The following is a 12,637-nucleotide window of genomic DNA, read 5'->3' as shown; positions in this document are numbered from 1 at the left end:
AAGGCATGAACCTCTTTTGTCTGGCTGATCAAATCCCCTTTTGAAGCCCCTGGGATGGGGATGACTACTTTCTTTCTTTCCTCAGCACCCACTATGGGAGAGAAAGACCTGAAATCTCTTTGGGCATGTGTTGGATGTAGACAGACCATGGAGAGCTGAGCAGCAGAATCCTCCTTCCAGTATTTATTTTCAGATATGCTTGTCTACGAATTTTTACAAAAGTAATCCATGTTCAGTGTTGAAAATTAAGAAAATACAGGAAATTTGTAAAGAAGAAAATAATAATCCTCAACTACTGTTATGAAAATACTGTTAACATTGTTTTTCCTAAGCTGCTTCCCCATAACCACTGGTGAGCATTTTCCCACAGTATTAAGTTTTCCTTACAAACATGTAAAGACTAGATGACCCAGACACTGGTGGCTCACGTCTGTAATCTTCCCTACTCGGGAGGCAGAGATTAAGAGGATCATGATTTGAAGCCAGCCCTGGAAAAATAGTGAGACCCTATCTCGAAAAAATCCATCACCAGGACTGGAAAAAAAAAAAAAAAAACTAGAGGAGCCAATCAGTCATGGTGGCACACACCTGTAATACCAGCACTCTGGAGGCAGAAGCAGGAGACTCATGAATAAAAGGTCAGCCTGGGCTATGACATAGTGAAACTGTCTCAAAATTTAAGTAAACAAAGACTAGATGATAGTCTTGCTCCCAAGATAGCCTCTGGGGCTTCCTGAGTCTCAGTGGCTGCCACCTCCTCTTCTGCTCAGCCTCTGGGTACTGGAGAAATGACTCAGGCCACCCACCCCTCCTAGGTGCTCTCTCTTACCCAGCTACCTCTGCCTATGTGATCTCAGCCAGTCTCATGATTTTAAGAATCACTAGCTCCCAAAACTGTACCACTAGCCCTGCTGTTTTCCTTGAAAGCCTTCAAACTTACACATCTACCACCTTCTCAGCATCACTACCAAAGTCTGATAGTGTAATGTGACCAAAACGTAATTCTTATCTGCTGGAGGGAAGCCAGGCCTCCTGCAGCCACACCTTTCCACGTTTCTTAGACTCAGGATTTTGGAGTTATCCTTGACTCCTTTCTTTCTCCCATGTCCCACAATCAATCTGCCAACAAATCTAGATGGCTCCACGTCCCATACATGTGTACCCAGAATCTGCTCCGATCAGCTACCACCATGGCTCACTGCACCAGCCTCCAGTCCTTCTCCTTGCCCTTTCATTCTCTACCCATCACCCCATCACCAGAATGCGCAGGTGAGTCTGACCATGTCTATCCTTCACCCAAAGCCAGCATCTTTATTGCTACTCTGACCCCAGCCCCTGTTTCTCTCCCCCTGTCTCTGTCCATCCCAGGTCCCCCAGTCCCTTTACCTCCCTGTAGTGCCAGGCCTGCTCCTGCCTCAGGGCCTCTCCATGGCTGCATCCTGTGCCTGAGAAGTTCTCTCTCAGATGTCTCTAGGGCTTGCTCCAGTTTTGTTTAAGTGTCACCATCTTAGTGAGGTCTTCCTTACCACACTATTTTATAACTTCATTTTAAATTTTGACATTCTATATATTTGATTGTTTGCATTATTGGCTAATAATCAAAATCTCTTCCTGATCTGCCCATGATAGTCCAAGCCTCCATTTGCCCTTACTTGGACAGACATACCAGCCCTCTCATCCGCCCTCCTCATTCTGCCTATTCTAGGGATGCTTTTACTTGTCACAGGGGTGATGCCATTCATCTGCTTGACTCCCTCAGTGGCTTCACACTTTGTGCACTATAGCAGCCAGAGACCTCCCCATGGCCCTTGGTGCCTTGCAGGTGTGGCCCCACTTCCCAGTTCTCACACATGGCCCCCATCCTGCTCTACCTCCCAGTGTTTCTTGAGCCCTCCAGGCCCACTTCCACCTTAGGACCTCTGTACTTGCTTTCTCCTCTGCATGGCACACTCTTCCCCTGTATGTCCATATGGCCAGGTCCTCATGGAAGGTCTTTCCTTAAAAGTCACTAGCTTAGCAAGGCCTTTTCTAGCCATTCCATTTAAAAATTCAGCCCACTCCCCTCCTCACCACCACTTTTCCCTGTTTTATTTTTCTCCTTAGCATTTACACATTAAATATTTTAACTATGAATGTTTATTAAGTCTCCCCTCACCCAACTAAAAGTAAAGTCCAACCAGGTGCTGGTGGCTCATGCCTTTTATCTTAGCTACTCAGGAGGCAGAGATCAGGAGGATCACAGAAGCCAGCCCTGGGCAAAAAGTTTGTGAGAATCTATCTCAAAAAACCCATCACAAAAAAGGACTGGTGGAGTGGCTCAAGCAGTAGAGCACCTGCTTAGTAAGCATGAGACTGAGTTCAAACCCCAGTACCACAATAAATAAATAAATGATAAAAATATAAATTCCAGTGATCGCTTTGGGGCACATACACTAAAATTGGAATGATACAGAAAAGATTAGCATGGCCCCTGTGCAAGGATGGCATGCAAATTCGTGAAGTGTTCCATATTGTAAATAAATAAATTCCACAGAAGCAGTGACTTAACATTTTTTGACAGTACTGGAGATTGAACTCAGGGTGTCCCAATTGCTAGGCAGGTGCTCTACCACTTCAGCAATACCCTAGCTCTTTTTTGTTTAGGTTTTTTTCTTTCTCCCACTCTGAGCTTTAGCTATTTTTCAGGTAGGCTATCTGCTACATACAGCCTCCTGCACAGCTGAGATCACAGGTGCATGTCACCACATCCAGCTTACTGGTTGAGATGGGATCTTGTTAACTTTTTGCCAGGACTACCCTCAAACCCCAATCCTCTCAATCTCTGCCTCCTAAGTAGCTGGGATTATAGGCGTGCATCACCTTTTATTGTTCAGGGCTTAGTTCAAATGCTGCTCCTTGGAAAGGATGCCTCTGACCATCCAATCTGATTGGTTTTCCTACCTCCCAATCTCTTTAGCAATTACTATTTGACATTAACATATTTGCTTGTTTATTTATTAGAATCTCCTTTCTCTAAAACACGAGTTTTGTTTTTTGTGTTTTCTGTGGGGTATTTTTTTTTTCAGTACTGGGGCTTGAACTCAGTGCCTACACCTTGAGCCACTCCACCAGCCCTTTTTTGTGATTTTTTTTTCAAGATAGGGTCTCTTGAACTATTTGCCAGGGGCTAGCCTTGAACTGTGATCTTCCTGATCTCTGTCTCCTGAGTAGCTAGGATTATAGGGGTGAGCCACTGGTGCCCACCTTGTTTTTGTTTTTGCAGTACTGGGGTTTGAACTCAGGGCCTCACACTTGCTAGGCAGGTGCTCCACCAGTTGAGCCACAGCCCCATAAACACAAGCTTTAAGGAGCTGAAATTTTATGCTTTGTTCACACGCAAGTTGTTGTATCTAGAAGAGGGCCTTGCATATGGGTACACAATGCACGTTTGTTACTTAAAATGTAAAAGCAACAATTTACAAGATGTGACTTATAATTGTTTCTTGAATTTATAGAGCAAACTCAAAGACTCCAGTGGGGGCAATTGGTTTTTTTTTTGAGACAGAGTCTCACTATATAGCCCAGGATGGCCACAAATTCAAACCATCCAGCCTCAGCCTCCCAAGTGCTGGGATAACAGGCTGTATTTCATTTTTTTCTTTCTTTCTTTTTTTTTTTTGGGGGGGGCTACTGGGGTTTGAACTCAGGGCCTTGCACTCTACCATTTCAGTCACACCCCCAGATAGGGCCTTGTGCTTTTTGTCAGGGGCCAGCCTCAGACAGTGGTCCTCCTTCCTGTGCCTCCTGCACAGTTGGGATTCTAAGCATGACCCACCATATCTACCCTTGTACTTCACTTTAAGAACAGATGAGCAAATTCTCTTAAAGATATGACATGATTTATTTAATCCCTCACTCCTGCAATTTAAGGTTTTGCTATCACAAATAGCAATGTTCTCAATGTTTGGCCATTACCAAATGTGATAAACATCTTTGCACAAGCACATAAATCTTTGTGCACATTTTTTCATTATTTCCATAAGATAAACCCCTACAGTTAAAATGACTGCATAAAGGGCAATCAGTAAATTTAAGGCTGTTGATACATTGGTTTCCAGGAAGATTAAATAGCAACATAAGAGAATACCCTTTTCACTAACACCTGGGAGAAAAACTGTTATTGTGAGAGTTGAAAATTTTTAACTTTGGGAGGGCACGGTGGCATATTTCTATAATCCCAGTTTCTTGGGAGGCAGAGATCGGGAGGATCAAAGCCCAACGCCAGCTTGGGTAAAAAGTTAGCAAGACCCACATATTTCAACAAATTAGCTGGGCATGGTGGTACATGCCTGCGATCCAGCTATGCAGGATACAAGTACAGTTGATCTGAGGCCAGTCATGGGCAAACATGCCAGATCCTACATGAAAAATAATAAAAGCAAAAAACCCCAAATGGCTGGGGAAGTGGCTCAAGCAGTACAGTGCCTGCATAGCAAGCTCACCCCAGTACTGCAAAGAAAAACAAAATTTAACTTTGCAATTTGTTTCACATTTTGTTTGTTTTGGCTCTGGTCCCTGTATTGTTAGCGCTCAAATATTCCTGAAACCCTCAAAAAGAAAAAAAAACAGCCGGGTGCCGATGGCTCAAGCCTATAATCCTAGCTACTCAGGAGGCAGAGTTCAGGAGGATCACAGCTCAAAGCCAGCCCTAGGGAAAATAGTTCCTGAGTTCCTAAGACCCTATCTCAAAAACAACCCATCACAAAAAAAAAGGGCTGGTGGAGTGGCTCAAGGTGTAGGCCCTGATTTCAAACCCCAATATGGCAAAAAAATAAAAGGTATGTTGTTAGTCTTGGTTCTAAGAAATCCACTTGAGTTGCCCATTTAATGGCTTGCATCACTATGTCTGATTTGCAGTGAGCTGTTTTGGACCTTCTGAGGCTCCTAGTTTACCAGGCTGATCACTAGAGAGCAGGTGTCAGAACCCCTGTAGAAGAGCTCACAACAAGCCCACTCAGGGGTCAACTCCTATGCACACTAACAATGGAGAATCACCACCTCCTGATTTTCTTCTCAGCTGTACTTTTTCTGTGTTCCTCCTGCCTGCACCCTCCTTGAGCCAGCAGAAGCTATGAGACCCTGTGACTGGTGTTCTGAGTACCCATCACATATCTTCTTGAACCTTTGAGTTTAAGAAGTCTTCGAAAGGGGCTGATGGAGTGGCTTCAGTGGTACAGAGCCTGTTTAGTAATTGTGAGGCCCTGAGTTCAAACCCCAGTACCAAGGGGGGCGAAAAAAAAGCAGGCTCTTCCCTCAGGGTGCTCCCACCCAGTGGGGGTAACAGACATGTAAACATTCTAAATAAAATCGACCCTCCATATGTCCCATGGTCCCATACCCAACCAACCAAAGACTGAAAATACTGAAAAAAATTGTCGATACTGAACACAGATCCTTTCCTTGCCATTATCCCTTAAGCAATATAGCATAACAACTACTTACATAACATCTATATATTATTAGTTATTAATCTAGGGATTATTTAAAGTACACAGGAGGATGTGTGTAGGTTATATACAAATACTGTGAGATTTTTATAGAAGGCACTTTAGCATCTGCAGATTTTGTTATCCATGGGGGTTCCTGGAACCAATCCTCTGTAGACACCAAAAAGCGACATACCAGTAAATGTGTATACAGCGCTCACTAGGAGCCTGGCTTTGTTCTAAGCACTCTATCTAATCCCGCCCAGCGAGGGGTAAGGGGCAAATACTTAGAGAGACCCTATCTCAAAAGCAACCAACACAAAACAGGGCTGGAGTGGCTCAAGTTGTAGAGCACCTGCCTAGTAAGTGTGAGGCCCTGAGTGAAAAAAAAAATCAATTCATCTAATCCTTATGAAATATGCTCTGCATGACAAGGACCAATCTTGTCACAGTAGGAGAGTGATGTACAGGATACTGAAGGGGCCAGAGAACTGTGAATCCTGGGTTGATCCAGAAGGGCTGCATGGAGGTAGTTTGCAGCTGAGCCATGAAAGATGAGAAGAATGGGCTGGAGTTTACCTTGGTGGTAGAATGCTTGCATAGTATGTATGAGGCCCTGGGTTTGCTACTCAACACTGCCAAAAAAATTTAAAAATAGAGGCAAAGATGTGTTGGCACATGTCTATAATCCGAGCACTAGAGAGTCTGAGGTAGGAGGATCATGAGTTTAAGGCCAGCCTGGACTACAGAGAAAGTTCAAGGCCAGCCTGGGTTATATAGTATGATACTGCATCAAAACAAACAAACGAAAAGTCAGGGAACAAAGGATCATTCAGCATATGCAAAGCACAGAAATGTGAAACAACACACTGTATTTGGAAAATGTAAACAGTTTGATGAGTGTAAACTGGCAAGGGATGTGCTTGAAGAGGTAGGTAAGACTGGGCCAGGCTGACTGGAGGTATAGAGCATTTGTTAAGTACACACAAAGCCCTGGATTTGATCTCCAGATCAAATCTTTTTGCCATATTTTAGGGTTTGGACTTCTGAAAGTAAGGGGGAGCTTTAGTTAGGATTATTAAGGTCAGTTTTGCATTTCACCAGATTTGTGATGAAAGCAACATGGAAAAGAAATTGGGAGGATGGGCATCAGTGGTTCACACCTGTAATCCTAGCTACTCAGGAGGCAGAGATCAGGAGGATCATGATTCGAAGCCAGCCTGGGCAAAGAGTTCGTGAAACCCTATTTCAAAAAAACCTTTCACAAAAATAGGGCTGGTGGAGAGGCTCAAGGTAAAGGCCCTAGTTCAAGCCCCAGTACCACAAAAAAAGAAAAAAAGAAATCGGGAGGAAAGGTGGCAGAGTGGCTCAAGTGGTAGAGCACCTCCCTAGCAAGCATGAAGCCCTGAGTTCAAACCCCAGTCCCACCAAAAAAAAAAAAAAAAAAGAGAGAGAGAGAGAGAAGAAAAACAATTGGGAAGATAAATTTGGAGAGAGGCTGGGCTGAAGGTAAAGGGAATAGAGTCCTCTCAGGGTGAAATTCTGGAGAACTTGAAATAAGGAAGTTAAGAATGAAGAACAGGGTGGGCGTGATGCTTACACAGGAAGAAGTGATTAGATCTGGTGATCATTTAGATTTCAAGAGGAGGAGGGAGGGCACTGAGGGGGGAGCCTGGATCTCTTATTGTGCCATAAAGACAGGTGTCATGCACAGCAATATGGAACACAGAGGAAATGCAGATCATAAAGGGGAGATAATGACTTCTGGTCTTTGATGGAGGAAGCTGGTAAGCCCTCACCTCTCTCCTCACAAGAAAGAAAAAGCTGAACAAACTGAAAACCAGCAACTCAAAACTGCAAGCACAGAGAAAACTGGTGTACCCAAATTGAAGAGACACAATTACAGAAAACCATGGCTTATTAAAAGGACAGAAAGATCTCAAATCAATGACCTAATGCTACATCTCAAACTCCTAGAAAAACAAGAACAAACAAAACCAAAAACAATCAGAAGGAGAGAAGCAATAAAAATAAGGGCTGAAACTAATGAAATAGAAACAAACAAACAAAAAAAACCATACTAAGAATCAACGAAACAAAAAGCTGGTTCTTTGAAAAAATAAACAAAATTGACAGACCCCTGGCAAACCGGACTAAAATGAGGAGAGAAAAAACCCAAATCAGTAAAATCAGAAATGCAAAAGGGGAGATAACAACAAACACCACAAAAATCCAGGGAATCATCAGAGACTACTTTGAGAACCTATATTCAAATAAATTTGAAAATCTTGAAGAAATGAACAAATTTCTAGATACTTTTGACCACCCAAAATTGAACCAAGAGGATATTAATCACCTGAATAGATCTATAACACAAAATCAAACTGAAGCAGCAATAAAGAGTCTCCCAAAAAAGAAAAGTCCAGGACCTGATGGATTCTCTGCTGAATTCTATCAGACCTTTAAAGAAGAACTAATACCAACTCTTCTTAAACTTTTCCACGAAACAGAAAGGGAAGGAACACTGCCTAACTCATTTTATGAAGCCAGTATTACACTTATCCCAAAACCAGGCAAAGACACCTCCAAAAAGGAGAACTATAGGCCAATCTCCTTAATGAACATTGATGCAAAAATCCTCAATAAAATAATGGCAAACCGAATCCAACAACACATCAGAAAGATCATTCACCACGACCAAGTCGACTTCATCCCAGGGATGCAGGGGTGGTTCAACAAATGCAAATCTATAAATGTAATATACCACATTAACAGAAGCAAAGACAAAAACCACTTGATCATCTCAATAGATGCAGAAAAAGCCTTTGATAAGATCCAACATCATTTCATGATAAAAGCTCTAAGAAAACTAGGAATAGAAGGAAAGTACCTCAACATTATAAAAGCTATATATGACAAACCTACAGCCAGCATTATACTTAATGGTGAAAAACTGAAACCATTTCCCCTAAAATCAGGAATGAGACAAGGGTGCCCACTATCCCCACTCCTACACAACATAGTCCTGGAATTCCTAGACAAATTAGACAAAAAGAAGAAATAAAAGGAATCCAAATAGGTAAAGAAACTGTCAAAATATCCCTATTTGCAGACAACATGATCCTATATCTTAAAGACCCAAAAAACTCTACCCAAAAGCTCCTAGACATCATAAACAGCTACAGCAAGGTGGCAGGATACAAAATCAACTTACAAAAGTCATTAGCTTTTCTATATACCAACAACGAACAAACTGAGAAGACTATATGGAAACAATTTCATTTACAATAGCCTCAAAAAAAAAATCAAATACCTAGGAGTATATTTAACAAAGGATGTGAATGACCTCTACAAGGAGAACTACAAACCCTTGAGGAAAGAGATAGAAGAAGACTACAGAAGATGGAAAAATCTCCCATGCTCATGGATTTGTAGAATCAACATAGTAAAAATGGCTATATTACCAAAAGTAATCTACACGTTTAATGCAATTCCCATCAAAATCCCAATGATGTTCATCACAGAGATTGAAAAATCTTCCCTAAAGTTCATTTGGAAACACAAGAGACCACGAATAGCCAAGGCAATACTCAGCAAAAAGAGCAATGCTGGAGGTATCACCATACCTGACTTCAAATTATATTACAAAGCAATAGCAATAAAAACAGCATGGTACTGGCACAAAAAACGGTATGAAGACCAGTGGAACAGAATGGAGGACCCGGATATGAATCCACACAACTATACCCACCTTATTTTTGACAAAGGTGCCAAAAATATATGATGGAGAAAAGACAGCCTCTTCAACAAATGTTGCTGGGAAAAGTGGTTATCTGCCTGCAGAAAACTGAAACTAGATCCATGTCTATCACCCTGTACTAGTGTCAACTCAAAATGGATCAAAGACCTTAATATCAGACCCGAAACTCTGAAGTTACACAGGAAAGAGCAGGGAATACTCTGGGAGTAATAGGTATAGGCAAGGACTTCCTCAATAGAACCCCAGCAGCTCGGCAACTAAGAGAAAGGATGGACAAATGGGACATCATAAAATTAAAAAGCTTCTGTACAACAAAAGAAATGATCTCTAAACTGAAGAGAACACCCACAGAGTGGGAGAAAATATTTGCCAGCTACACATCAGACAAAGGACTGATAACCAGAATATATAGGGAACTCAAAAAACTAAATTCTCCCCAAATCAATGAACCATTAAAGAAATGGGCAAGTGAACTAAACAGAACTTTCTCAAAAGAAGAAATTCAAATGGCCAAAAAACACATGAAAAAATGCTCACCATCTCTGGCCATAAAGGAAATGCAAATTAAAACCACAATAAGATTCCACCTCCTCCCTGTTAGAATAGCCATCAAAAACACCACCACCAACAGGTGTTGGCGAGAATGTGGGGAAAAAGGAACACTAGTACACTGCTGGTGGGAATGCAAGCTAGTGCAACCACTCTGGAAAAAAATTTGGAGACTCCTTAAAAATCTAAACATAGATCTGCCATATGATCCAGCAATCCCACTCCTGAGGATATACCCAAAAGAATGTGACATAGGTTACTCCAGAGGCACCTGCACACCCATGTTTATTGCAGCGCTATTCACAATAGCCAAGTTATGGAAACAACCAAGATGCCCCACTACTGACGAATGGATCAAGAAAATGTGGTACTTATACACAATGGAGTTTTACTCAGCCATGAAGAAGAATGAAATCTTATCATTTGCCAAGTAAATGGATGGAACTGGAGAACATCATTCTGAGTGAGGTTAGCCAGGCTCAGAAGACCAAAAATTGTATGTTCTCCCTCATATGTGGACACTAGATGTAGGGCAAAGGCAGTAATGTTGTTGGACTTGGGTCACATGCTAAGGGGAGAGCACATATGGGAGGTATGCGGATAGGTAGGAAACCCAAAACATGAAAGTGTCTGATGTCCCCACTACAGAGGAGCTAACACAGTAACCTTAATGTGTCAGAGGTCAATATGGGAAGGTGACCAGGAAGTAGTGAAGAGGTCAGGTAGAGATGAATCAACCTGGGCTGTAACACACTTATACATGGAAGCAATGCTAGGAATCTCTCTGTATAGCTATCCTTATCTCAACTAGCAAAAATGCTATGTCTTTCTTATTATTGCTTATGTCTTCTCTTCAACAAAATTGGAGAGAAGGGCAGAACAGATTCTGCCTGGAAGCAAGGGGGGGGGGGCGAGGAAGAGGATCGGGGAGGGGAGAAATGGCCCAATGTATGCACATATGAATATATGACTAAGGAGAAAAATAAGAAAGAAAACCACGGCTTATCAGGAGCAGGAACGACTGTGAAAACCAGGACCAGGATCAGAAAACTTAAAAGTGTTACTGACAAATAAAAACTCCAGGGGTCCCATTCTGAAGGTGGGTCTCCATACTTTTATGAAGCTTTCCTAGGTTCTGTCAGAGAAAAGTCCCCTTGAGCTTCTGCCAGGGGAGTGGAAAAGCTGGAGCATTCTTTTTTTTTTTTTTTTTTTTGTGGGACTGGGGTTGGGTTTGGACTCAGGGTTTTGTGCTTACAAAGCAGGTGCTCCACTACTTGAGTCACGTCTCCAGTTCATTTTGCTTTGGTTATTTTGGAGATGGGGGTTGGAAGTGGTCTCATGAACTATTTGCCTGGGCTGGCCTCAAACCTCAACTCTCCAAGTAGCTAGGGTAACAGGCATGAGTCACTAGCACCGGGCTCAGAGAACTCCATTTTTAACAAGGCCTGCCCTCAGGAAAAACTAACTCAGTAACTTAGGTCATCAAGAGGGCCTAACTGACTTGGGAAAGGGAAATAAATACTCAGCGCCAGCCTGCTCTGGCTTTCCTGCTTTACCTAGGGACTGGGAAGGAGGCAGAGGTGGGAGGACTGGGGGATGGCGGGAAGGGGAAGGGTCAGAGACTGAGAAGCACTTGTGAAAGTCATAGCTACCAGAACAGGTTCTAAGACAGCCTAATTGTAGGAGTATAGGAAGTTGTTCCCCACCTCCATTCCTTACCACCAAGAGAGCACTTGTATAATGACAGGGGAATGCAATACAAAAAACCCACACTATCTTAGAACTTATTTAAGAGGTCTCTAGGGAACACCAAAGGCAAGAGGGAGCCTATAACGATACCAGAAGAAACTTTAGTCTCTAACACAAACAATAAATATATCCTAACACCTAGTCAGAGTACCATAAAACCTTACACTAAAGACTTATTTCCTCTGTCCCATTTATCCATACATCTGACTTTCCACAAAAAGCTACATGGCAGGCCTGGTATGGTGGCACATGCATATAATCCTAGGTACTTAGGAGGCAGAGACAGGAGAATCATGATCTGAGGTGGTCTGGGCAAAAGCACGAGACCCTATCCAAAAAACAAATTAAAAAGGCAAAAAATACTGGGGGTGTAGCTCATGTGGCAGAGCAGTTACCTGGCAAGTGTGAGGCCCTGAGCTCAATCCTCTGTACCTCAAAAAAAAAGAAAAAAAAATTACACAGCACACTGAAAGACCACTACCACCACCAAAAAATACTAGTTTGAAGAGACAGCAAGCATCAGAACCATTTTAAACCTTTAAAGTTTTTGTGTGGGACTGGTGTTTGAACTCAGGGTTTTGTGCTTACAAAGCAGGTGCTCTATCACTTGAGCCACACCTCAAAATCCAAGGATCAGAACCGGACTCAGACATGGCAAAGATACTGGAATTTCTGACCAGGAATTTTAAAACTATGGCCGATACGCTATGGTTCGAAGGGAAAAGGTGAAGACGCAGGATCCGGTGCAAAATGTAAGCTGAGAGACAGAAATTCCAAGAAAGAACCAAAAGGAAATGTTAGAAATAAAAAACACAGTGACAGAAACAGAGAATGTCTTTGAGGGGTTCATCGACAGATGAATTGAGTGAAGAATCGTGCACTTGAAGAAATATCAATAGAGGAAACAGAATGAAAAGGACAGATTATAATGTCCAACAATTGAGGAACAATTACAAAAGATGTAGCATACACATGAGAACAGCAGATAAAGAACAGAAGAAATGTGTGAAGCAATGACTGAGAATTGCCCAAAATTTATGGTAGACACCAAACCCAGATCCAGAAAGCTTAGAGAACAGCAAGCAGGATAAACACCAACACAAAACAACAGCAC

The 12,637-nt window shown here is 42.3% G+C and overlaps 1 non-coding gene across 1 annotated transcript; it reads left to right on the top strand.

Annotated features, from left to right (window-relative positions):
• The first annotated feature begins 2,409 nt into the window (after window positions 1-2,409).
• Window positions 2,410-2,515, top strand: LOC141422000 (U6 spliceosomal RNA). The gene has a single exon (XR_012446669.1). It is a non-coding gene; the product is annotated as a U6 spliceosomal RNA (small nuclear RNA).
• The last annotated feature ends 10,122 nt before the right edge of the window (window positions 2,516-12,637 follow it).

Source organism: Castor canadensis, chromosome 3, assembly GCF_047511655.1.
Source record: "Castor canadensis chromosome 3, mCasCan1.hap1v2, whole genome shotgun sequence".
Lineage (NCBI taxonomy): Eukaryota > Metazoa > Chordata > Mammalia > Rodentia > Castoridae > Castor > Castor canadensis.
The sequence above is the reverse complement of the archived record's forward strand: the minus strand, read 5'-3'. Positions and strand labels throughout refer to the sequence as shown.